This window comes from Stegastes partitus, unplaced genomic scaffold (assembly GCF_000690725.1).
Source record: "Stegastes partitus isolate 25-593 unplaced genomic scaffold, Stegastes_partitus-1.0.2 Scaffold1135, whole genome shotgun sequence".
Lineage (NCBI taxonomy): Eukaryota > Metazoa > Chordata > Actinopteri > Pomacentridae > Stegastes > Stegastes partitus.
Window position 1 is genome coordinate 207357 of NW_007578866.1, and position 12167 is coordinate 219523.

Genomic DNA, 12167 nt, shown 5'->3' on the forward strand with positions numbered 1-12167 from the left:
TCTTTACAGTCAATTTGCACTGACTCGATTTCTATTCACAAGCAGATTGATATCCTTCCAAAAAACCTGCGTGTAAGAACATTCCCAAAAGAGATGAATTACAGAATGAGCCAAACGGGTCAACATTTAAGCGATAAGTGAATAAAATAAAGTGTATAAAAAACTACAAAAATGTTTCTCAGTTTCTGAAACGTCTCTTCGGTCGAGCGATCTGATTGGACGGCCGATGCTCATGCGAGCCACGTCACCACGCTAAGCTCCTCCCTTCGACGTTGAGTCCAGTCTGGTCCAGCGACACACACTAACCGTTCAGAGTGGAGAGCAGCGGAGCGGCGACCACAACTCTGGCAACTCCTTTACATTACCCAGAGCACGGATTGCTCCTCAGGCGGCCGGTACAGGTGAATAATACAACTCATATATATCACTGTTGACTGTTATCGCTGTTGTTCTGTCTTGTTTCAAGCTGTTAAATTCCACTTTCACAGCGTAGCGTTAGCGTCGCTCTGAATGTAACCTGCCAGCTAGCAGCTTTGCTATCCAGCTAATTCTGGCTGTCAAAACAACAGAGAGAAGCATAATCTGCTAGCCAGCGAGAAGAGCACAGCTTTGTTTTGTCTTTAACGAGCCATTGTTACTCATGTGAAGGCAGTATTTGGCATTTTTAAAGACAGATAGGTCGATGTGGGACGCTGTCAAAATAAACAAGGGCTCTGTTAAAGAGTTATCTGGCTTCTTTCGGATGTGGCAGCTCTTGTTAGCGGACTAGCCAGCTCGCTAGCTCGGTGTAAACAAACCATTACCGTAGCCTGCCGATGGGGCTGCAGTCTGCTTCTTATCTTGTATCACACCTCGTGTCAAATGAAAGGTTGAATATATTTTTTCCCACAGCGTAAGGATATCCTGATAAAAACGCTCCTTTGTCTATGTCTTGTGTTTGAAGTGCACGAATTGTGGCTGTCAACAAGAAGGTAGTCTGGCTGGAGTTTTGGTTTTCTTTGTCTTGATTGCTCGCCAGTGTTGTTTTGACTCCTTGCTACTCTGTCTGAGTTTAGAGAATTGATTTGTGCGGCTCAGTTTGCTGTTATTTATGCGCCTTTCAGGATATTTGTGAAGGGCTAGGGGATGCTTATCATCTTAATAACAAAAATATGCAATTAGCTGCAGTTAAGGCTAATTACTATCAGCTTTGTTCATCTTGTATTTAAATTTATGTTTTGCTATTTAGCTTCTTGCCTTGTTGTCTTTTAATTATTTTGGGGTTCAGATAAAAGTGCTAAGCTAATGTCAGCCACATGCAGTGTTTTGTAATTTGTTTGTTTCTCAAGTCAGTGTTGCCTTTTGTAGAACATACTCATTTTTGTCATAAACAAACGGTCTAACTTAGTATAAGTTAATTTCCTGTTGCTGGACCTCGCTTTATCTAAGTCTGATGGGGCAAAAAGGCAGTTATTTTGTTAATGTATTGAGCAGTTGTTTCAACTCATCACCCAACATTCAGTACTCCTAAAATAATTCTGATTCTTACTGCAAATAGGACTGCTAAAAGTGGTTTGTCAGGCATCAGTCATCACCAGCAGGCAATACAGACAAACTTGGCAGTTGCAGTAATAATGTACCAGTCCTTAACTGCCCACTACTGAGTATTATTTTCTGTTATAGTTTTAAAGAAACAATAGTAATAAATGGAACTAAGCTGTTTAGCGTTAACTTCTCATTTTATTATCACATAGTATTTCCCTTTTGCTGTATATTGTGCCCATGCCCAGCCCATGTCCGTGTTCTTCCGACTGCCACAAAGCATGAGGTCATCTCATAAATATTTTATGGGCTGGGTAGCTGATAGCTTTTTTGTCTTGAACCCAAACTTTAAATGTACAAAAACACTTCCAGCCACAATTTACGGTGAGATTAGATTAGCACATGGGTATCTCATGTAACACTGTCTTCTTTTAAATTTTTATTTGTTTATTTATTTTTATTTACCTTTTTTCATTTTTTTTCATTTATTTTAATCATAGTCTTCATGTGCAGCTCCACCCTTTGGGACTGAACCGTGTCATTACTTGTTAGTGGAAGTTGAGCACCTGTAGTCCCTAACAACACCCGGGAAAAAAAGATCAAACTGTTATCTGTAAACAGATTTACACTCACACATACCTGCTATTATGTTCAAGTCTCAAGCACCTGTGCTTGTCAGTGTTCCTTCGTGTCAGAACCCATAAATGGCTGCAAAGCAGAGGCATGGATCGTTTTGTGTTTAGCATGTGCAATAGAAAAATCAAGTTGTGCATACAGCACAGTATCACACCAGAAGTTTACCGGATTAATTATGCTGACATGTGTCTCATACCCTTCAGTTTCATCTAACCAGGAAATTTGCAGGAATTTCCTGTTGGAAGATATTGATTTGCATTTATACGATGAATGCATCCATTGCTTGGGTTTTGTGCTCCAACTCTCGCTCTGCTAGACATGGCTATTGAGCAATACGTCATATTTTTTACTGGAAGTACAACTCTCTCGAGAATTTAATGTATAATGAAGTCAGTCTTTGACAGTGTGCCAGGCAGAGCAGCTAAACATAGCTTCTAAGAATAGTAGAGATCTGTCATTGCTAAGATGATTGATCATAAGACAGAGTAGCTACTCTCTCTTTCTGTTATATTCCCTTTCTTTTCCTTGCTTTTTTCTTCTCCACACAAGGCGTGTGAGCGTGTATGTGTTGTGTAAAAAACAAAAAGAACAAAACACGCCTTTGTTTCAAGTGTTTTTTTATGTTGTTGTTGCCTTAATAAGCATGTACAGATACCACAACACTCGCAATACACCCCGCTAAATACAGTTATTACGAGATAATTACTTTATCCATAGACGCAGTAAGCATCTTATGCTCTGAACACGTAAGAGTGCCAAGAGCATTAAAAGACATAATATGTCTGTTTCAGTGTGAGAGTTTATCGGAGTGTGTCTAAGCTGCAACAACATTGTACATGCTTAAGTTGGCTTACACCAATCAGCCGTAACATTAAAACCACCTGCTTAATATTGTGTAGATCCTCCTCATCCCTGAAAACAGCTCTGATCAGTCAAGGCCTGAATCCTCCAAGACCTCTGAAGGTGTGCTTTGGTATCAGGTGCCAAGCCGCAAGCAGCAGATCCTTTAATTCTGAAGTTGCAAGGTTGGGCCTTCTGATTTGGACTTGTTTTTCTAGTACATCCCAGAGATGCTCGATTGTATTGAGATGTGGAGAATTTAGAGACCAGGGCAACACCTTAAACTCTTTGTCATCTTACTCAAACCATTCCTAAACAATTTTTGCAGTGTCAGAGGGAGCGTTGTCCGAGGTCAAGTGGCCACAGCCACTAGGAACTACTGCTGCCATGACGGAGTGTACATGGTCTGTATTTGTTGGGATTACCCCACAACTCTGATCATCCAGCCATCACAACTTGGCTCTCGTCAGAGTTGCTCACATTATTATGCTTGCTCATTTTTCCAGCTTCCAACACATCAACCTGCTACCTAATCTCTCCCACCCCCAACAGGCGACGTTGTAACGAGATATCCTCTATTATTCACTTCACCTGACAGTGGTTTTATAGTTTTGCCCAACTGGTGTGAGTCTCTGTATGTATTTTCCTCTGGATCTTTAGTTGTACATGCTTATATGCTACTTAAAGTGTCACTAGATGGACAGCTAATTTCAATTTACAATATCAGTCATGTATAGTTTATTTACATCATTCAAATACTGCTTTCAACTTATTAAATGTTAATATATTTGTTGTTTTCACTTTTTAGTATAATATTATTCAAACTATATATTTAACAGGCAGTCTGAATATGTCAAGTTGGAGTTTGGGAAGTTATTATAGAATTGTTTGAACTTTTTATGGCATATTATTATAAACCAAGTCCTTATTATGTGAAAGTATAACTAAATGATTGATGAATAAACAGATTATTCCAAGGCATTTAGTTATATCTTCTCACATATACACAATAGCCCTGTATAAAGAATATAAATATTTGAGCCAATGAGGTGCTTTGTGTAGCGGTAATGATTTTTAATAACAACAAGACACAACCAGAGCAAATCTATTTTTATTGAAGGCAGCAACTCAACTCCTCACACTTGTAGGGAGCTGAGAAGAAAAACTGCATTTATGTGGTTTTACACAGTGTGCTCCACATTGCAGAGGATAAAGATAGCGTATGTGTAGTGGCTTTAGGTTTTCTCTTCATTTTCTGGAACTGTTTTTTATTTTTTTCTTGATTTGACCCACCTTTGTTTTACCAGCGAGTGTTTGTAAACCACTTCGTTTAGTTAGAATGCACGCACTGACCTTGTTTTGGTCTTCGTTGTGCTCAGGTGGTTGGTGGTGGTTAAGCATCAGAGACTGAGAGCTTTTACTCTCTTTGTTTCTGACTTGCAATTTGAACAGGATGTGGCCTCAGCAATATGTACTTGGAACTCTAAAACATTTATGAAATTTCCAGGAAAGATTTGTAATGTTAAGTGATTTTCTGCTCCTCTGCGTTTTCCAATTTCATTGTGTTCAGAGTTGCTAGATCACTATCAGATCGATTCTTTAGGCTGCACCGCCAGTCAGTTGTAGAGAACTGAACAAAAGGTGACGGGCAGTGTCAGCCATGTAGATGTAGTGTACATGGATGCTCCATGTGGATTCTTCTGCCTTTACACACAGATCTATGGCAGATGCTCCAAATGTTTTTGCCTTATAACCCCATTAAAACGAAGCCATGCCTATTTGTTACCGTACGTTGCAGGTTATGACTAATGTGAGTTATGAGAGAACAGTTTTGCCCTCAGGCTGCACCATTTGATGGACCTTAGAGGCTTGGAGAGGTGAAAGTGTCCCGTATTTCACATCATGTACCCATTCAAATTGTGTGGTTCTACAACCCCAAATATGGACCCACTAATTTAAAGTACACTGTCTCTGTGTGGGTTTGCTCTGGTTATAGGAGGACTATTTTTTAAAATCAAGTTACTTCATTTTTTGTTGCTGGTCATGCTTTGGCTCCTGCTATCCTCAGTGAAGGTCATCTTCTTTTTTTGTGAAGCTGAAATAGCCTGTTTAACTGTTGGGATGTATGTGAAAATATCAGAAAGGTTCTTTGTTTGCTGGAGTTAATTTCATATCAAATAAGACAGGTGATAATGACATACTCTCCCATCTCCCCTGGCGAAGTACAGCCTATTATCACCGAGTGTTATGCCCATTTCTTGTGCATGTTGTGTGTTTCCACCATGTCTATCAAGCATGCGTGTGTACGCTTTTGTAGTAACTGTGCTGTGTGTGCACGGTGAAGCAGAGAACAAGTGTGTGTGTGTGTGTGTTTGGTTCACGTCACACTGGCTCTCTTTGTTTAGTTCTCTATCATAAGACTGCTGGCAACTGCATCAGAAACTCACTGTTGTATCAGGGCTTAAGGGTCACCAGTGGACACACACTTTGCTCACACACTTTAGATACCATATGATAGTATCAAAGTGATATAATAAAATGCTAGATAATCATAATTCTCAGTTGGTTTGTGCAGGATAATAAAAAGCAGCTAAGATTATATTTGATGTAAAACCAAACGAACAAACAAAAAAACCATGCCTGACAAGTTGTGTGAAATGTCTTCTATACATTTTTCCAAGAAGCTTACTCCACCCATGTGTAGGACGCTTGCAATTTTTTGCACTGACTGGCTTTCATCTGTAGGTGTTTGGAGACCAGAGTATCCGAGGTGCATTTTCAGTGATATCGTAGTTGGGTGGGTGTGTATACGTTGGTTATGTTTAAGTGCAGGTCTCAGTGCAACCACATAGTCCCACTGAACAGTAAAAGCAGTCATGTGGTCTGCAACAGCAGGTTTAAATCACTGTAAAGCTGCCCCACGTACAAAGGGAGGCCTATTCACTGACCCCCTACCACCAGAACACACACAGCATAAGGCACAATGCAGTGGACTGCACTGCCAAATGAAGAGTTTCACTTCAGAGTGACAAAACCAATATTTGTAAAAGCTAACGTTAGGCCTGCTCCCAGTAAATATTTAAAGGGTCACAGTGAAAGCACATTAGTTAGACCTTCGCTATCAAAACAGTAGCAAAAGTAGTTGATTAATGTGCTTGAAAATGTGCCATTATGATTTTAATTTTGTCTTTCTGCAAGACAAATAGGTTTGAAGTTATTTCAGTGCAGAGGTGGCTACAGGGACACAAACTGCAAAAAATAGAACTAAGTTATTGACGTCAATACTACCTCTCTTTGTGCCTGTCTAAGCAAGGTCAGGGGCTTAAGATATTGACAATTTAATGAGACAAGTCTTCACCAACACTGAAAAATTCCTGCACCGATTACATTACTCCCACACATACCTGACTCCCATCACTATTGCCAACTCACGCTCACTCTGACTTCTCTTAAATCTCTATTTTTGACCCGTACTGACATGAACAAAGAGTATAAGTAGAGGGCAATTGACCAACAAAACATGACATCATATATAGGTGAGTGACACCGTGTAGTTTAAAGTGCACTTTCCAAAATGTGTTGTCACAGGGAGTCTTTATCTCATGTAATGAGTTTATGACTTTTGGACTGATGTGATGACAGCAAAAGCACTTTTCCATGTCAAAGGTCAGTGTATCTGTGCTGTTGTAATCTGCATTTAAATCAGTTAACGCGGCTCCTTTTAAAACAATTTATAACATTCTCATAAAACCTGACACGCTGCACTAGAAGAGCTAAGACATGTCCTTATGAAAAGTAGGGCTAGACTAGTTTGTTAAATGCTCAATTTTCATAGTTGAATGTATATTTACAAAGTTTATCTGCTTAAATATGCACCTGTTTTGCACTAATTCCTTAACTTAAAACATTTGATAAAATAAACTAACATTTAAATTTAAATAAACATGTCAGATGCTTATTAAGCTTAGGTGTTTAAGTTCAGATAATTTCCACATTGTGTAAACACTTGCTTGTAAAACAAAAAAAATGTGGGTAGACATAAGATACCGATCAGAGTAAACTGGTTTTTTAACTGTAGGGTCTGTGTAACCTGTTTTTATTTAACTGTCTTCATTTGTCTAACTTGAAAAGCCAGAGTGGAAGGCCGTGGACAGGTTGGATATCAAGCAAACGTGGGCAAATGCATTCACAGTGAACGATCACATAACACAAACTTGTATTATATTACTTGAATATCTCACCTGCTGAAAGGTAATTCAAAAAATGAAGGGACTGACATAAGAAAGATGGCCTACTTTAAGTAGTAGATCAAACTTAATGATCGTGCACCATTTGTAGGCGTCAGCTGTTTACTCAGTATTATATCATCCTTCACCATGCATAGTACAAATAGCATGTGTGAGAGAGAAATTCAGAAGAATGTCAGCACTTCTTCTTGTGTTAGACACTGTTTGTTTTGTGACTCTGTGTATGAGAGGGAGAGAGTAGCGGCATAGCAGGTGACACGCTACGGGCCATATCTGATGAAGTGACTCAGACAGCGAGCGCACATTGATGGGAAAAAGTCATGCAGCTTGACAGCCACTAGCACTCGCAACTCAAGAACCAGTAGTCAGCACTGGGAAACACGAAGCAGGGATGCTGTAGCAATGCTCTAGTACCGGATAAACCTCCTACATGTGTCAAGTCTTTCTTAAAATCCTCCTAAATCTCAGGCAGTGTCGTCATTGAATTGTGTAGTAAACACCCCAAGCATGGACCAAAATAGACTTAAAATAGAGATTCATGTTAACTCATTGGCATCTGTCTCAATTAACTTCTGAGAGCTTACTTGTTCCTGTCTGATATAATGCATTATTTTGTTTGCAAACAAAGAACAAAAATGTTGTTTATGCGTCTGTCAAACAAATTCTTAAGGACCTAGCTTGCATAAGACAATGCTCTCTGTACCAAACAATAGGGCAAAGCTGGATGGCAGTTGGAGAAATATATACAATATATACCCAGTTAGTTGTGTTGTTCACTTGCTTGAAATTAAATAACAATGCTAGGACATGGGTGTTCCCATCTCTTCTCCTTGCCTCTCGTGCCACAGTCCTCTCTCTAGCTAGTCTGAAACAGTTGCCAGTCTGTCTACTTGTGTGAAAATGGCTTTCATTTTTGCAGTAGATGGAGCACCAGCACAGCGCTCGTACTATGCTGCGTAACCTTTGTCCTACATTTGCTTTCTGCTGAATGAAAAATAAAGGAAACACTGCTTACCTTCAAATAGTCTATGACCTACAACTTAGTGTGTCATTACACAAACACCCACACACTCATGCAGTCCTCAGGCACAGTTGCCTGTCTGACATCTCCATGATGCTGCAAAGCAGGTTTAGTGAATCATATTTTCTGCCCTTCCTTAACATCTTTCCTTGTATCACTCTTTCTTTTTCTCATTTATTTTGCAGAAGTGATGCTTTCACCCACTTCTGTCCACTGCCCTCGTCTGCAGTGAACTTCCTGATAAAAACACGTTTTCTCTCCGTTGACTCTCTGGATCAAACAGCTCATGTTTGTAACATTTTTCACAGCATTCACCATCATTTAGGTTGCCTGCCAAAGCCCCGTCCTCTATTACACATACTTCAAATTATGGTGGTAGTGGCAGTCTGTAGTACACGTGGTCACAGCCACCATGAGTAATGGACCCCTTAAATGCGCCCTCAATGCACATTTTAAGAACCAGAAATTGGTACTTCTACTTCTTTTTCACTCTACTTCCACTTTCTACAACTGCCACCACTCATTCTTTTTCTTGAAAAGAGAAAAAAAAATCAAGTACAAATCAATTCCCATTGACATATCTCCCCAGTTTTCAGCTGCTCTTATTTTCTTTTTCCTCAGTTGTTTTCTCCTTTTATCTGAGCTCCTAGTGGGTTTCTGTGTCCGTTTCAGTGATGGATTTTTTTGAGCTGCTTCCTGCTCGACATCGACAACAACCAACTCCACACTGCTTTTGGCACGTAGTCAGCTGTCTGTTATTCTTATTTGTGAGACAAAGAGTTAGATGGTTACAGAGAGTATGAGGGAATGCAGGACTCATGCCTGTGAATAAGTGACCTGCAGGCTGTTACCATGCTAATGTTAGTGTGTTGACATGTACTCGCCATAGGGCATAGCTTTGTCTAACATAATTTGGGAGTTAGATTTGGTATCTGCATGAACTGATGTGTTCAACTTAAATCTATCACCTATCAGCTTCTATAAAGGCCAATAATTAACAGGTTATATCTTATTTTGTAATCTAGAAAAAAAAAAAGAATCGTAGAAGGGGTTCCTTCCAGTTGTTATGCTAAGCTAAGCTAATCGACTGCAGGCTATAGCCTCCTATACCATATGCACACAAGTTGAATTGATCTGCTTGTTCAGTTCTCAGCAAGAAGGCAAGCATATTTCCAAAAAGTGCATTTAAAAAAACTAAAAATATGTTTGTTCTGTGGGTGTCGTTGCATTTTGTTCCACTGAGAAATTTAGTGTTATGGAAAGATGCACAAGGAAAAAGAGCAGATAAGAGAGTGACACTGAGGGCACAGTGATCTACTGGTTGGAGAGATTGCTTTTTGAAAAGAATGCTGCAGGTTTGATCTCCCCAAAAGTCAATCAATAGTGTTCAGGGTCCCATTGTAGTGGCCCTGCAAGAAGCTGAAGGCCTGCCTCTTCCCCTAATAATGAATGATTCTTTATACCAGCATCTGCTACATGTAGAGAACCTATAAGTGCTTTGAGAAAGGCTGTTAAATAGGCTAGAATATAATAAAACAAGCAAAGTCCATCTGTTGTTTTATAAAGCTGTGCAAACTTTCCATAGCTTTGGAATCAGTTCATCAGACAGCGACATGCAGAGCAGATAAGATGTACTCTGTGACACTACACTAAAAATAAACACTGTAAGTACAAAGTCAGGGCCGAAGAATTTTTCCAGCGTTGCACAAATCTGCCTCATCAATTCGCTGGACTTTTAATGTTTATTCCTCAAAACTCGTATAAATGCATCTACATCCTTTAACCTGATGGCTCATGTTTATTGTGATCAAACATCACAGCTGTAATTTTAATGTTTAAAGATCAATAATGCCCAATTTTATTGTTTCCTTTTCACATCATGTTATCACATCCTGCTAGACACATACTGTATTGTCAGCTGTAGTGGATACGTGCACTCGCAGTATTGTGGCTATTGACCTTTGGGGCAAATCAATAGCATCAATATTAAAAGCTCAATAGCGTCCATGGTTAAAGAACAATAATGAGTATTAATGGCATTGCTGCAGTTACCTCAGGGCTGGATGATAATGTCAAGAGAATAAGATAGCAATTTTGAAAGTGGGATTCAGTGAGTGCTCTGAAAGATTATTGCTTTTTAACTATTACGGTTTATTCATATATTAAAATATTGCTGACAGAAAGCGATCGAGAATCTGCTCTGTTTTATCTGTGCAGGGAATGGTGGACACTGAGAAATTTCAATGAAGGGCGATGTTGCTCAAGGGCTCACCAGAAGAGATACTAAATGAGAGCACTGGTTCTTTCCTTTCTCAGGCCAGGTTTACCCAGCAGGTCACCGGCTTGGCTCCTTCAGGCTGCTGCTGTTTATATCCTCCGTGTTCATTCCTGCGTCTGCCCCTGAGGTTGAAGTGTCACCGAGGGTCAGGTTGACGGTATTTTCTGAGCTGCTATAATCTGCAGGAAACAAAGCAGATGGTAAACTTGTCTGTGTGATTGCTTTGTTTCATGGGGATCGAGTGTGGAAATTGATTGAACCTCACACTGGCATTTTAATAGAGGAAAACAGGGGTGTATGCAACATTCACAAGGCTTTTATGAGCCAAGAAAATTGTGATCATAGATTTAGTCAACATGAAACATCTTGATGAGTCACCCTGCATCCTGTTGTCGACAGACATTTTGTGTCAGCTGGTCTCTCAGAACTGAAACTTCTGTGAAGCTGGCGTGGACCATGGGAAACCCCATTTGGTTTTGGTGTGTAAAAGCTATCATTTTTTTCTCCTCTCCTGTATTCCATCATAGTCGGTCTTTTTTTTTTTTTCTTTTCTTATCTCATAATGGAGTCTGGACAGTGTGTTCTGTTTGTTTTGCTACTGTTGGGCTGTTCTTTTGTGTCGGTATCGCCAATGAATGTGGGCTCTCGTGTGGTTTATGTTTTTCACTGTCCAGGCAGTTAGATGTAGAAAAATGGAAATATAATACACAAAGTTTTATTGGCCTTACAGATGTTTTCAGCTGTCCAGCATCAATTAATTATCATTAACTTTCTTCTTTCTTAATTTCTGTGCCCGCAAGGTTTATACTTAGCCTCTGTGGTGATCTGTAAGTCACATTGCTGATCAATAGATGGTATTTAGAGCTGTCACGATCATGAGACTTTAGTTGATGATTAGTTGTCATACAGATAATTGTGATTAATGATTAAACTGTCTTATTCCGTTCATTTCTATTGGCTGCGAATCCAACAACTTGCCACCTCCAAGTTATTTGACTCTCTTTTTTCTTTTAACTGAACGCCAAAATGTGCCCACAGTGGTGCAGTAGTTTGACTTTGCAACTAAATCCATGATGTTAATCTCAATATATGCTCATCAAAATCCACTTGGCCGTATATTAGAAGTTAAACGCCTCAATAAACCATACCAAAAGAAGTTGGTGCAGATGTTGGAAAACAATGTGGAAATTGTGATTGAGACATGACATTTCTGTCAGTTTCATCCAGCTGTTTTTATACAGATGAAAGTAAAGAAATCCAACAATTACACTAAATAGTGTGGTCAGCTCAGATAAATACAATCAGGTGAGTATGTAATATTTGTGACGGCCCAGTATGAAAGATGCAGCTCGTAGTGACGGAGAATTTTCACCTTAGTCTGCAGTTCCCCTCAACTTTACCGACCTATATGGGATGTTTCAGCTCTCAGACCAGCAAATATAGTATTGTGCTTCACTCTTACTATTATCATAGTGGCAGAACCACACATCACAAAACTTCTCAGCTTTTTCTATTGTCAGGAGAACTGTTTGTTCTTGTGTGGCAATCAGGCCACTCGGCTATTATCCTGGGAACTCACTACAGCTGCAAAAATGTCCATAAAAAGTAGTTTATTCCTTCTGTT

At 39.5% G+C, this 12167-nt stretch overlaps 1 protein-coding gene across 1 annotated transcript in view; it reads left to right on the forward strand.

The window, feature by feature from the left end:
• Positions 1-301: 301 nt before the first annotated feature.
• The window catches only part of adipor2 (adiponectin receptor 2), a 31180-nt gene continuing 19314 nt past the window's right edge, over positions 302-12167 (forward strand). Inside the window, exon 1 of the mRNA XM_008296558.1 lies at positions 302-401. The gene's annotated coding sequence lies outside the window, so the exon portion shown is untranslated. The remainder of the gene's footprint in view (positions 402-12167) is intronic.